Source organism: Sprattus sprattus (assembly GCF_963457725.1).
Source record: "Sprattus sprattus genome assembly, chromosome: 18".
NCBI lineage: Eukaryota > Metazoa > Chordata > Actinopteri > Clupeiformes > Clupeidae > Sprattus > Sprattus sprattus.
Genome location: NC_137916.1, coordinates 4,643,328 through 4,658,327, shown reverse-complemented (window position 1 = coordinate 4,658,327; position 15,000 = coordinate 4,643,328). Strand labels below are relative to the sequence as shown.

At 46.8% G+C, this 15,000-nt stretch overlaps 1 protein-coding gene across 1 annotated transcript in view; it reads right to left on the bottom strand.

Annotated features, from left to right (window-relative positions):
• The window catches only part of cep112 (centrosomal protein 112), a gene marked incomplete at its 3' end in the record, with an annotated part of 140,830 nt that overhangs the window by 37,084 nt on the left and 88,746 nt on the right, over positions 1–15,000 (bottom strand). The gene's annotated exons all lie outside the window — the stretch shown is intronic.

Genomic DNA, 15,000 nt, shown 5'->3' with positions numbered 1-15,000 from the left:
GGGGCAAGTCCATGTTGTTGAGGTCTGAGAGCCAGGCCTACCAGCACTGATGACAGATTGGGGAATTACAATGTAGCTGAAGGTGTTAAGAGCACAGCTCAAAGTTTGTACAAAGCCTGTGTGTGTTCTAATCTTTTACATCTTTGCCTCAGGTAAGTAAAGCCACAGGTCACCATTCTTGAGAAAGTCTTTGGACTAATCTAAGAATTAAATAAACCTAAAAAGGGATAGAATATTCTTGCATTGAAGACCAGAAATCATTCACCTTAATTTCTGTTGCCATAGAGGCCCCACTAACCTGATTAAAAGTCTGCTTTTCAGACAGTACTCTCACAAAAACTGGGAACAGAGAGACGAGTTGTACTGCCTGTATCTTAGATGATTCATCATGGCAGTAGCCACACTGAGGTCATGAATTCAACCCCCTGGAGTGAACATATCAACTCCTGAGATGTACTGTTCTGGTAAGACTCAGGATTAAAAGCGTCTGCTAAACGAATGACACTGAATGTAAATAAGGCTTATAAAACCCTGCATTAAGCCGGGGAAGATTTCTCAAACTCCTTTCAAAGACTTTTATGCAACTATTAAAAAGCACAAACTCTTGGCTCGTGAAGGTCTGGCTCACATACAAGGACATTTCAAGCTTCTACAGTCAGTTTCAAGTGAGGATCTCCTCTCACTTCATGCTTCTGACCAGGACAGCCTGGGTGAACAAGACGACACTGCTGTGGTTCTCCCCTGAGGACAGCCTGGGTGAACAGGACAACACTGCTGCGGTTATCCCCTGAGGACAGCCTGGGTGAACAGAACAACACTGCTGCGGTTATCCCCTGAGAAGGACATGACAGCCTGGGTGAACAGGACGACACTGCTGGGGTTCTCCAGCCTGGGTGAACAGGACGGAACTGCTGTGGTTCTCCCCTGAGGACAGCCTGGGTGAACAGGACGGCACTGCTGCGGTTATCCCCTGAGGACAGCCTGGGTGAACAGGACGGCACTGCTGGGGTTCTCCCCTGAGGACAGCCTGGGTGAACAGAACAACACTGCTGCGGTTATCCCCTGAGAAAGACATGACAGCCTGGGTGAACAGGACGACACTGCTGGGGTTCTCCCCTGAGAAGGACAGGACAGCCTGGGTGAACAGGACGACACTGCTGCGGTTATCCCCTGAGGACAGCCTGGGTGAACAGGACGACACTGCTGGGGTTCTCCCCTGAGAAGGACAGTAAGCCAAGAGGCGTGAAGATGGCGCTGCTCACCGCAGAGCTACAGGAGGTGGTGGGACCTCTCCTGGCCTAACCCCATCTAACGTCTCAATCTAGGCTGGAAGGAGGCTTCTTTGGAGCGCAGCTCAAGCAGAACTAAATGCACAGTGCTAGCCCAGGACAGAGCTATGGTGTTTGTGGTAGCCATGCGATGTTGCTCAATGTGGCCCAGCTGCCTGACAAGGAGAAGGTGCCTCTGCAGGATGCCCCAGTGGCTGAGCACGGCAGTGGGGGCCCTGAGAGAGAAGTTCAGAGTGGCTCAGAAGGACTCTGCAGCCCTGAGGAACTGAACGCCTCCATGACCTGGCTCCTGTGCCATGCTAGCCGGCAGAAACCAATCAGCTGCTCCGACAGTTGGCGCACCATTGCCATCAGTCCACACTGGCTAGTGCTAGGAGAGTCAGCAGCATTACCATCAGTCGGCACCGGCTAGTGCTAGGAGACTCAGCAGCATTACCATCAGTCCACACCGGCTAGTGCTAGGAGACTCAGCAGCATTGCCATCAGTCCACACTGGCTAGTGCTAGGAGACTCAGCAGTGGTTGTGGATCATCACCAGACCGTCACTCTATCCCACCTACGGCAGGTTGTAGAAGGTCAATTGGGGCAAGTGCTCTCTGCTCCTCAAGAACAATGAGCATGTGCCTGTCAACATTCACATTGACTAACATTCACTCTTGTGTAACGTAATTTAGCATAAGCTCAAAAGCTACTGAGGATGCAGCTGTACCACTGGGGCCACTACACATGACAGCGGAACAAAAATGTTTTTTTTTTTTTTTTTTTTTTGTAGCAGCAGGCACATCCCAAGAAGGACTGGAACAGGCTGCTGGAGGGCATCTTAGCGCCACAGGCAGGTGTGTGCACCCCCAGGTTGTGCAACAGCTTTGGAGTGCTTCGCGTCGAGGGACAACTCTCTTTGCCAGCTTTGGTTTTCGATTATGAACGACAAACCCCCGTTGTTTAACCCACCCTGGGGCCTTGCATGCTGTTATATGCTTTTCCCTATCTCACACTTCTCCAGTTAGTGCTGGACAAAGTTTGCAAAGATAAACATATGGTGAGACTTGTTGCCCCGTGTTGGGCCTTTTATTGTAGTGGATGGGGATGGCGGGATGTGCAGAGACCCGCTGTCTCCAGCAGGGTGACCAATGTGGCATCAAGTCCCTCGAGAACTGGATGCTGGCAGCCTGGCCCCTGAACAGAAACGTTAATTAACGGATTTTTTATCTCCAACAGTTGTGGAAACTATTTCGAGTTTGAGAGAAAGGTCAATGTCAACACAGTCCCTCTACTTGCTAAAGTGGTGAGTGTTGGCTTAGTGGTGTGCTTCTCAGAACCAGGACTCGTCTACCCGTTCTGTTGAAACGATTTGGGCGATTTGCAATACTTGTTTGATCAAGGGCGTTTTGCTTCTACACTCCAAGTGTCTTTAGCAGCCATTTCTGCATGCCATGTTGGGTGGAACTGCATGTCACCATGTAGCCTCTGAATCCAATTCTGAAGCTTCTCGCTTTCTCAAGGGCGCTCACAGGCCGTTTCTTCACAGGCCGAGTTCTTCCTTGGAATTTGGCCTTAGTTTTGGATGCCCTTACCAGTGTGCCTTTTGAGACCCTGGAAGACATCAGTTTAAAGGTGGTCTTAAAAAAAGCTCTTTTCCTGGCTGGACCTAGGTGAAACGTGTCGGCGGTTTAATGGCACTATCAGTAAATGTCACTTGTGTCACAATGTAAAGGCCCTCATGGCAGCATTGAGGGCCATATGGAATAGAGCTCTGTACACGATGTGTGCCAGGCAGCTAAGTGGACGTCAGGGAATACCTTTGCCCGTTTCTATAATGTGGACATAATGAGTACGCCTGTTACCCATTCCGTATTATCGGCCTCTCAGTGGAACAGTCCTTTCATTAAATGTACGGGATCACCTGTGGTCTACAAACCGGTTTGCCACTTGTGCAAATCCACAGTAGTGTTCACTGAGACGCAGTGGTATATATAACCCAGAAGGGGAAGATTCCTTCATTTAGTCTAGTTTAGTCAGTCTACAACTAACAGCTGGCTACGGCACTTATTAATTAAGCTGAGTAGAAGATGCATATAAAACATGGGATGCTCATCAGAACACAAGTGTCTCCCTAAGTTTTCTCTGTCTTTCAAACACAATTGCTATGAGGCCTGAGATTATAGAGGGATGGAGGGAGAGTAGAGGCTGCTGGCCAGGGCCATGAATGCATTTGCCAGAGGATTTTAAGGCCCATGAACTTGGCTTTATGGGCATCAGTGGGTGAGGGCCAAGGGTGGCGTGATGTCTTAAGAAGCAGAGCGCCGCTGCGTGCATCTGTAGCCGTCTGACAAGTGAGAGAAATAGAGGATGAAGGGAGAGAGGGAGGGAGGGATGGAGGTAGGGTGAGAGAGAGATGGAGAGAAGGGGCGGACTTGAAAGAGAGAGAGAAAACGAAAGAGGGGTGGTGGGTGGGGGGGAGAGACATGGTCGGCAGCAACAAAGAGGAGGGGAGCTTACAGAATCAATATGAGATGAAAAGAAAGCCAGAGCTGCAGAAAAAAAGCCCCTAAAAGAGCTGCTTTTATTTAGGGGAGGGAGTGAGGCCCCCTGGCTGCCATCACCATCTGGTGCTGAGATTAACTGGCTGATGACCCAAAGCTGCCCAACCCCACCACACTACTCCACACCCCACCTCACCCAGCAAAACATCCTCTGGGCTGTAGCTCCGCGGGCACCACCAACGGGCACCAGCGCCAACATGGCACAGGGGCGTCTCTTCAGTAGGTGATCAGTGGCAGTGAATATTTAGAACATATTGCTTACTGCAAAACAACCACAATGATCAGCTACTGAAACCATACCACTGTTTGGGCCTAATCCTGAAGCCCTGGAGAGTCTAGGGAGTTTCAGAACACTGTTGCTCTGGGTCTCTGGGCTCCCTGTGGGGGTTTCAGAACGCTAGAGCTCTGGGTCTGTGGTGGCCCTGGGGGGGGGGGCTGAAGTCCCTTATAGGTTTCCACTGGAGGATTATCTCAAACATCTGAGGACGTTTTTGTCTTTGAAGTGTGGAAGCTTTTCTCTTCTTGTTCTTGGACATTCCACAAGCAGTCTGGCCATAGTGTTTAAAAATGGACAGACAGAGTCTTGGGAAGTGGTGTAGTGATTTGGGAGGGATATCCTTCACCCCTGCTTCACTGATTGTCTTTTCAAGATGAAAGGGGGAGGGTCTTCTGCTGAAAGTGTCATATTCAAAGACAGAAAGAGTATTTGTGTCTAGGAGTAAGAGGGACGAAGAGAGAGAGAGAGAGAGCTGAGAGAGAGAGAGAGAGAGACAGACAGAGCGAGACAGACAGAGAGAGAATCACGTTCAGTAAATAAACCAATCAGAGCTTCAAATGCAGAAAAAAAGAAAAAGGAAAAAAAAAAGGCTCCCATTTTCCCTTTCATCTCCTCATAGTAGTATCAGTCTACATCCACACGCCTGGCTGCTCTAAATCAGATTTTATGCTATTAAGCAACCCCCCCCCCCCCCAAACAGACCCCCTACCCTCCTACCCCTAGCCCGCCACTCAGAGGTGATCGGGGAACCTCTTTGATCATTTCTCCCACTGTTTTGCTTTGCGTAATCCATGACCAAAAATAATGGGATTTGGGGTATCTCTGAATGTCAGTAAAACCAGTTGACAGAAATTAATAAGTTAGCAGAAAGATGATGTTGAGGGGGGAAAATACACACAGGAGTGATAAGAACAACAACAACAACAACAACGACAGCCAACACCATCTCCTGGCAGAAGAGGAAAACCCAGCTACACACACACACACACACACACAAACAGAAGTTTTCAGAGAGTGAAAACTTCTAGTGTGTCACCAATCTAGGCTGCAGGCTCTGAGCTCCAGGCAAAGTGATAGCTGACAGAGTGGCCAGGGACTGCCTAGCTGCTCCCTGCTGATCACTTTAACTCTGTTCCCCACGGCCACTCTCAGTCCAAACTCTATTCCACACTGTCCAAACCCCCCAAAATAATAAAGTAATACAAATAATTATAATAAAACAACAACACCATGTTCTATGTCACTTCCTTTTTGTTAAAACATGAGCTATAAATATGTAGTGGCACTTATTATGTGTAAAATAATGTGATGCAGAAATAATAAAAATGTGTCATTAGAAAGGAGTTGGGCATGGGGCACCAGCTATAGAGCTCAGAATCTTAGAAGATCACAGATTTATTGGACCTCGTTATTTTAAGCTTATTAAATCCTCAAGCTAGGTGTGAGATCATAACCAGAGGACTCATCTGAGGGACTTAATGCTATCATGAGGACATGAGTCATTCATCTTGTTCAGTCCCATTCTGTCCTGAAGTGGCTCCATTCATAGATATAGGCTGATGAACGCCATGCCATATAAAACTAATTGCAAATAGCGCCTGGAGCAGGCATGTCTCTTCAATGATTTCAGCTATAGCCGCAGTAGATCCGTTATTCAATTCAAATAATGAGGCAATTTTTCATGTCTGGACAGGATCACTGTTTGGATCTATTTAGATGTCTATGTAACGGTTCAGCTAAATTGACTTCTTTACACAACACTCTTTCTACACGGATCGGATTTGATTATCTCAACAGCTTCCACCTCTTGGATCTTCCACCCTAACCTGTCACTGCACGAAAAGCAAGATTATCGGGCCCGTATACGCTGTGATACAGCCGCGAATGATCACCATTCCTGGCTGATCGTGGACATTCCCCCGAAATATCCGTCTGCCGCATACCAACGGAATTTCCCGGAAAGGAACCTGCGAGGGGAGGGGGGCCGATGTGTTTAGCATTCTCATCTCCCGCTGAAAGAGGTGCGAAATGCTCTTATTAGCATATTGACTGTCAGCAGTCTAGCCACACACACCCTGCTGCAGCCATTGGTTGAAAACGACAAGGAATTGAATTAAAACGTCTTGTGATGAGACGGAATGAGATTCTGTCTATAGGTCAGCTTTCAACTGACAAAACGTATCCCCTCCCATTTACAGCTATTGCCCCATAAAAACGAAATTAAAATGTACACGATAATAATTTAATTAATATTCTGTCTTTAGGGTTTTGCGCCGGGGTTATCACATTTCTTGATTCGCCTTCCGTTTTCAGAGTTCTGTCTTTAGGGTTTTGATTTCGGGGATATCGCGATTCTTGCTTTGCCATGCCTTTCATTTCCAGAGTTCGAGGGTTGCAATGTACTTTAGAGGCTGTTCCACTCTATTCCGGAGCTTCCTCTCTGTAATGTTCTTGAGATTCACTTTTGGCATGTAATTATACAGAGTCGGGCTTACTCTGATATTGAGATAGTCATTTCGCAACTTGGGACATGTTTGCCACTCGTAAATATCTAACCTGTGTCTTTTCAGGTAGATTTTGAAATCTTACGCGAGCTTCGTGAGATCCGGACCTGCGCTCTCCAGGTTAATGGTACTGTGTACCTAATGGTGCTGTTTCTAACCGCTTAGCCACCTTTGCTGGTAAGGATCTAGCTCGCCGGTGCGACCAAGTACCTGTTTATCATTCCTCCCTCCTCTGGGGTAGGGTTAGGGTTAGGGTTAGTTAGGGGAAGTTGTTTTCAATCCAGGTCAATTCAATTAACATAACAAAACCTAGGCCTGGCCAAGGGGAAGGGGTGGGGGGGCTTTCACACCAATGTGGAATTCTACGGCAATACACAGGGTCGAAGACTGTCGTAAATCCCACATTTCATGCAGTGTGTTGTCAGTTAGGTCCTGCCTCCGCTGTCAAGAAATAGCCCATATCCAATCTACAATGGACTGGAGGGGTACTTCATTGCAACACAACATGATAAAACATCCAAACCTGTTTTTTTTTTATAGATAAGTCGTTGAATTCAACCATTCCCGCCCACTAAATTAAAAGATATAGCCTTACCAGTGGAGATAGCAGTCTTAAAGCACTGTGCTGATTGGCTGGGATTGTTTACGGCTGGGTCTGAGCCACTAAGTTTGTTTCCCATTCACAGAGCCAGGGCTGTGTACAAACACCAGACTTGAGCGCAAGGCAATGTAACACCCACCAACGTAATAACTTCCCACCAACGTAATAACCCTGCCAACGTAATAAAAAAGTGTGCATTTTAGACGTAATAGCCCGGCCAACGTAATCATTTCCTGCCAACGTAATAATTCTTGCCTCCTGCCAACGTAATACACAGCTTCCTGCCAACGTAATAAGTATTACATTGGCAGGAAATTATTACGTTGGTGGGAAGTGTAACACCCACCAACGTAATAACTTCCCACCAACGTAATAACCCTGCCAACGTAATAAAAAAGTGTGCTTTTTAGACGTAATAGCCCGGCCAACATAATAATTTCCTGCCAACGTAATAATTCTTGCCTCCTGCCAACGTAATACACAGCTTCCTGCCAACGTAATAAGTATTACATTGGCTGGAAATTATTACGTTGGTGGGAAGTGTAACACCCACCAATGTAATAACTTCCCACCAACGTAATAACCCTGCCAACATAATAAAAACGTGTGCATTTCAGAGGTAATAGCTTGACCAAGCTTGAGAAGTCTTACATTTTGTTACATTTTGTCCCACCAATGTAATAAATTTGATCATTTGCTTTATAGATTCCACTGGGCAGTAAGCTCTTATTTGTATTGAAGACTTTGTTCCCAATGACATTCTCATCTCTTGTCTGACACATTTAACTATACAGTTTTGAACAATAATACAAAGAAATAGTGATGGCAACAAAGTTAACTTAGATGGCAACAAAGTCTACATGCAAATGCAACCCTAATTCAGGGCCCTGTTTCTCGACAGGTTAGTTGCTAACTAAGTTAGCAACTTACTTGGTTGCAATGCAATTTCCCATTGGCAACTTACTAAGTTGCTACTTAGTTAGCAACTAACCTGTCGAGAAACAGGGCCCAGTTAATGAATAAAAGTATTTTGATTTGTTTGTGCGTCGTTTGTGCACGATTGTGCAGGCAAAATGAGCGTTTGTGCACAAACCGTCTTTAAGATATTTAACTTTTAGGACTTAACATAAATAAAATGATAAAAAAACAAACAAAGTGACATACAAATGGTTTGTGCACAAACATTAATTTTACCCACACACACATGCACAAACAATTCCAAGCATTTTTGAGTCATTTGGATGTTGACGGGGTGCTGCGTCACCTACTTCCAAAAAATTAAAAGTTAAATTATATAAAAACGGTTTGTGCACAAACGTTCATTTTGCCTGCACAATCGTGCACAAACGAAGCACAAACGATTCCAACCATTTTCGAGTAATTTGGATGTTGAGGGGGTGCTGAGTAGCCTATGGTCAATTAAGGTCACAAAGTTAAATAGGCCATATTAAAGACGGTTTGTGCACAAACGCTCATTTTGCCTGCACAATCGAAGGCCTACCAGAAAACAGTGGAAAAGAGGCATATATCTGTACGGTTAAATGTGTCAGATAAGAGATGAGAATCCTGACATGTCTTTGCCCCTTCAATACAAATACAAACTTACTACCCAGTGGAATCTATTAAGCAAATGATCAAATGTATTACATTGGTGGGACAAAATGTAACAAAATATAAGACTTCTCAAGCTTGGCCGGACCATAACATCTGAAATGCACACTTTTTTTTATAACGTTGGCAGGATTTTTACGTTGGTGGGAAGTTATTACGTTGGTGGGTGTTACACTTCCCACCAACGTAATCATTTCCTACCAACGTAATAAGTATTACGCTGGCAGGAAGCTGTGTATTACATTGGCAGGAGGCAAGAATTATTACGTTGGCAGGAAATTATTACGTTGGCCGGGCTATTACGTCTGAAATGCACACTTTTTTATTACGTTGGCAGGGTTATTACGTTGGTGGGAAGTTATTACGTTGGTGGGTGTTACAAGGCAAGCACTAAACAGACAACTATGAGGAGGAATTCGCTGAATTTTACAAAAAGTGTATTGAATGAGAATCGTGGCCTTTACTTTAAAAACAGATCTTGAAAAACTATCTCTAATAATCAAATGATATGAAAAAAAATATATATCGCCCAGCCCTACTTCATCTTCCTCAAAGTGTCATGCAAACTGCTGAAATAAAAACAATAGCACAAACTTGTTAAATTCGGTTCATTTCAAAGTGAGCATCCAACTGACTCGTGTGCACCATGGGCCAAAGCTCCTAAGTAGATCAGCTGTCAGTACAGCACAGAGCTCAGAGCTCAGCTTTAGGCAGGCGAAAGGAGAACCGAAAGGATGGAACTAAGTTGCCCCTCCTAAGGAAATATTTTATAATAATAATATTTGCGATTACATGGCGGGGCGGTAAGTGACAGTTTAAAATGACATTCTGAAAATTTGAGATTACAAGGAGGGGGCGTGGCATTCGCGGTAGGTGACAGTCTAAAATTATATTTTGAAAATTTGGGATTACATGGAGGGGGCGTGGCAGCGGCGGTGAAAAAAATATTCTCTAGGACAGAGCAACTGCCCTTCAACATTCCTGTGCACGTCCCTGCATATTGCCATCTTTCAGTTATACGAGAACTTCTCTTTCTCCCTCTCTCACCCTCCCCTGTGTTTGTCTCTTGCCCATGTGTCCGTCTCTTGTCTTATGCCCCTGTGTCGTCTTTGTCTTATGCACCTGTGTCTGTCTCTTGTCTTATGCCCCTGTGCTGTCTCTTGTCTTATGCCCCTGTGTCGTCTTTGTCTTATGCACCTGTGTCTGTCTCTTGTCTTATGCCCCTGTGTCGGTCTCTTGTCTTATGCACCTGTGTCTGTCTCTTGTCTAATGCCCCTGTGCTGTCTCTTGTCTTGTCACAGCTGAGTAAGGAAAACAATTAAATGATTACATCAGATGTGGGCTTTATGCCTTGTTACCATGGTGATAGCAGAGCACATCAGCTAAAAATCAGGTTGGAACAATGGTGCCACAATGCAACCTCACCATGCAAACAAACTGAGACAAACTTGCAAACTTGTCATAATTGCCATTCTGCATGTAAAATAACCTAATTAACGACCGTGAGAGAACTGGAGAAGATAATACAAAAAAGATCTGCAAAAACAAATGATTCGTCTGTGTGTGTGTTTGAGGATGTAAGGGGCAGGGATAAACAGAGAAAAGTGGAAGGGGGGAAGAGAGAGAGCAAAGGGGAGAAAAAACAGAGAGAATCCACTCATATGGTCTGCAGATTGAAACAATCTGAGAAGTAGCCAAGGTCTGTGCTTTGGTCCCTCTCTCTGATGCTGATGGAACCCCTGACTCTGGGCCTCATCACAAGGCCTGCACTGGGCCCGGCACAAGAGCAGAGAGGGCGCCTCCTTTGATGATGCATGTTCCCTTTCATGTGTGTGTGTGTGTGTGTGTGTGTGTGTGTGTGAGCGCATGTGTGTGAATGTACAGCTCACGGCTGGCCCAAGGGTTTTGCTGGATAGAGGAAGAGAGCGAGCGAGCAAGCGAAGGAGATTGAGAGTAAGAGAGCAAGAGAGAGTATGAAAGAGAGACAGTATAAGAGAGGGTGCATGTGAGACTGAAGGACAGAGAGAGAGAGAGAGAGAGAGAGAGAGAGAGAGAAAGATAATGAGTGCAGAAGTGATGGCAGGGGACCAGTCACAGAGGCCACATGAGAGTGGCTTGTGTAGTGTGGTGTGGTGTGTTGTGGTGTGGTGCGGTGGCTGCAGTGCGTTGTGCTGTGGTGCGGTGGCTGCAGTGCGTTGTGGTGTGGTGTGGTGTGATGCGGTGCTGTGTGGTGTGGCGCAGTGTGGTGCAGTGCATGTAGTGTGGTACGGTGCGGTGTGGTGTGGTGCAGTGTGGTGTTGTGCGGTGTAGTTCACGGGGCCCTGGCTCCCATCTACCTCTCTGGCCTCCAGCACTGCTGACTGTCACGCTCACGGTGGAGGCTCCCTCTGATGTCGTCAAATCAGTCAGAAAAGAAGAAAAAAGCACCCAAGCATCGATCAGGATCCCCCCCACCCACCAACCCACCCGCCTGCAGCACACTGGGAGTCTTTGGCATCCACCCACTCGCATCAGCGCCCGCCCCCACCACCCAAAGCTCCTCGCTACCTTGGGTGCTAGCGCTAGCTCATGCACTTCCAAGAGTTGGGAAATTAGGTCAACATCAATGCGGCACAACTGCCAAGCCATTCCACGTGCTGCTAATAGGCAATAAACACTGGCTGCTGACTGCTTCAGCTCCAGAAGTCAAGTGAAGACTGACCCCATGTTTATATTAAACTAAACTAAACTAAAGTGTAAACCCTATTAGAAGCACATTATCAGGGTCCTTTAGTCTACTTTGGCAGGCGAGTTTCAATGAGAAAAACAGGCCGGTGGCATTCATCTCCCACCAGAGCCACGCTCAGAACCTTCAAGGCTGCTTCCCTGGCCAGAGCCTGCGCCCTGACTCAATGACCTTGTCCAGTTGGTCTCGTGCAAAAAGGGGGGTCTGAGTTCAGAATGGAGATTAGGCCCCAAAGCTTGGCGTCTGGCTCCTCAGACCAGCTGTTTATCACTCTCCATCAGTTATTCATCCGTTAGGATGGCACACGTGCAGGTGTCCTAATGAGCCTGTAGAACAGTGGGGAGTGTGTGTCTGTCATGTGACCTCTGCTGTCAAGTCCTTTACATTGCAGACCTTGCTTTAAAACCATCAGCCTATCAGTGCTCTGGCTACGCATCTATGTACAGAACATTCCACTGTGCTGCAGAGGGAGAAAAATGAAAGAAGCGCACTATCCTATCCTCCTAGCCATCTTTCCTCCCACTCTGCCCCCTCTCCTTCAGCGAGACATGGAAATGAGGCATTTACACTGCTATTAACATGATGCTTTCAAAGCTGCCCCTGTCTTTCGTGTCAGTGTGGCAAAGACACAGTGTGGTGACATTTGTGCTTCCTCTCCCACAGACACACATACATTATAATGGTCCAGATGGATACGCTCCCACGTCTACTTAAACTGCTTAGATTTCATAAAAGTGCATGTACTGTGCAAGGCCAAGCCAACTAGGGATGGGGGGGGGGAAATCGATTATTCGATTTTTCTCAATTCTCTCTAAAACGATTCTGTCTCGATTCAGAAAAGTTCATAATCGATTTTGTAATAATTATTATTATTTATTTTTTTACACATCCATTTTATGTTGAAATGCAAGCTGCATCGATTATTGGATTGTTCATAGAAAGTCAAAATTGTGACAAGGAAAAGCTTTTTCTCTAATAAAAAATAGAGAAGGTAATTCATCTGTTGATTTTCTTTAGTTATCAAACACAAAGTAGGAAGTGTAGCAAAGACTCGGAGTAGCAAACTCGAAATCGGATGAAATATCCATTTGAGTCAGGTTATCCCTGTTTATATTGAGATGGGATTAGCTTGATCAGACGTCTGGCATGTAACTCGAGCAAACTTTCCTGCAAAAAGGGCAAACGTTGGCAAAAAAGTAGAAAAGGTGGTTGCAGTCTACTACACAGGTCTCTCGGCAGCTTTTGAAAAGCCCTAATTCACCTTAGTCTGCAGAGAGAGAGAGAGAGAGAGAGGGATAGAGAGAGAGGGATATAGAGAGAGAGAGGGTGTGCTTCACAGGCAGTTGCACGGGTGGGTGTGTGGGTGATGCGTGGGCGGTGGCCTGGCGGTCGGTCCCGTCAGCCTCAGAGGAGGAGGCAGGTTTATCTGGCACAACAAGGCTCCCGAGGCCCCTCTGTGGAGGTTGGAGATTGGGCACAGGCGACAGCTCACGCAGCCTGCAGATAAAACAGCTCAGTAGTCACCAGATGAACTGAAATAAAGTCTCTTTTTTCCGGCCCACCCCCCCCCCCCGAACACACACACACACACACACCATCATCCCTCTCTCCCTCCCTCAACAGCCCCAGTCGCCCTCCTCTCCTACCCCCATTCTCCTTTTGCCTTTTTGTCTCAGAACTCAGAGGTTGGAACAATCTAATGCATGATCTTATCTCTCTCTCTCCTTTTTTCCCCCCTTCTGACGCTCTGTTACTCATTATTTTATATCCACAAACTCTCCTCCACAGGCAAAAAGGAGAGAGTCAGAGAGAGAGAGAGACAGAGCGAGTGATGGGAAGAGAGAGGGAAGGAGAGCGAGAGAAAAACGCTTCTTTTGATGAAAATCCATTCATGGATTTAATGGATTTCTCCTCCCTTTTTTCTGGGGATCTGTGCGATGTGTTCAAACGCGGCCGCCGTCCAGACCCAGCTCGGCTGACTGCAGTGCGCAGCGCTTCTGTCTGCATCAAACGCAAGGAGACATTTTCAGCCTACAAAACACAGCCCAAGTCAATAGAGATCTGGGCGCCGGGAGAGGGGGAGCAGAAGAAAAGACTCCCTGACTAAATGAAATGCTGAAACTTCCACCCTCCGATAAAAACTCACACGGAGTTAGAGCTGAAAAAAAAAGGGCCAAAGTGACTTCCCCCGGCCAACAGTTAAGCTTCCTGGCTTCGAAAGAAAGGCACCGCATGTGTGTGTGTGTGTGTGTGTGTGTGTGTGTGTCTGCAACAATTAATTATTTCTCTGACGGCAGAGAGAAGAGAAGAGACACGCGATAGCAATGGCAGGGAGTGAAAGTGAAGTTTCCAGACTGTTCCACGAGGTCCAGACAAACAGACAAGCAGACTCCTGGTCTCCGCTCCGCTCCGGGAGGAGTGTGTGAGATGAACGTCTCCTCCTCCGTCTCCAACTCTTCTCACACCTGCGATAGTTGCCACATCTATGCTCAAATGACCTTTACAAACTGACTTCTATTCTTACTCCCGCACCTGGACTAGCATTTCTTGGATATTCTTGCAGCTTTGTAAGACTCGTCGATCTCTGTCAGCACCATAGATCAAAATGTCCTGACCCTGTCGCTGGCCATTATGCCCAGTGTAGTCTGCAGCTCACTTTGTGTGCGAGGAATGTATGTATGTCAACTTGTTTAAAAACACTGAGGAAACAATATGGAGATCAGCAAACATCCTTTAGTGTCCTATGGCCATACGGTGATGTGACAGAGGAGGAGCGGGGTCTTGGTCTGGGGGTGGGGGTGAGGTTCACACTCACATCTGCTCCCAAAATGGTGGCAGCAGCAGGATTTATGGAGGCCAGGCCCCGCTGAATAATGCTTTACAGATGTCCAAAGAGTCCTGCACGACACGGACACACTCCCTCTCTCCCTCTACCTCTCTCTCTCTCTCTCTGCCACTCTTTCGTTCATCATCTGCAGACGTGGAGTAATGGCTTTGATGGGCCTAATCAGGATTACTGCTCCTGATCAACGCCACCTTCTCCCACTTCCTGCACGACCTGCCCCAGATTATGGGAACTTTCCCAGCCCTGGTTTCTGTTACCAGAGACTCGCTCACTCGCAAACACACACATTCTACACACACACACACACACACACACACACACACACACACACACCAGTCGTGTCTATGCTAGATGTCGAGGGCCTAAAGGATGAAGACAGCAACATTCCTCAGCACATTTCTGAGCATGCAGGCAGGCAGGCAGGCAGGCAGGCAGCCCTTGAGTTCATGTCTAATGGAGCACAGCTGGGGGCTCACTGGAGGACACTCAGTGACAGTCTGTTTAGATGTCAATCTGAAACTCAGCAGTATTGCACTATACTCCAGGAACAGAGTCAACACAGAGGGAGTGAAGGAGGGAGAGAGAGAGAGAGAGAGAGAGAGAGA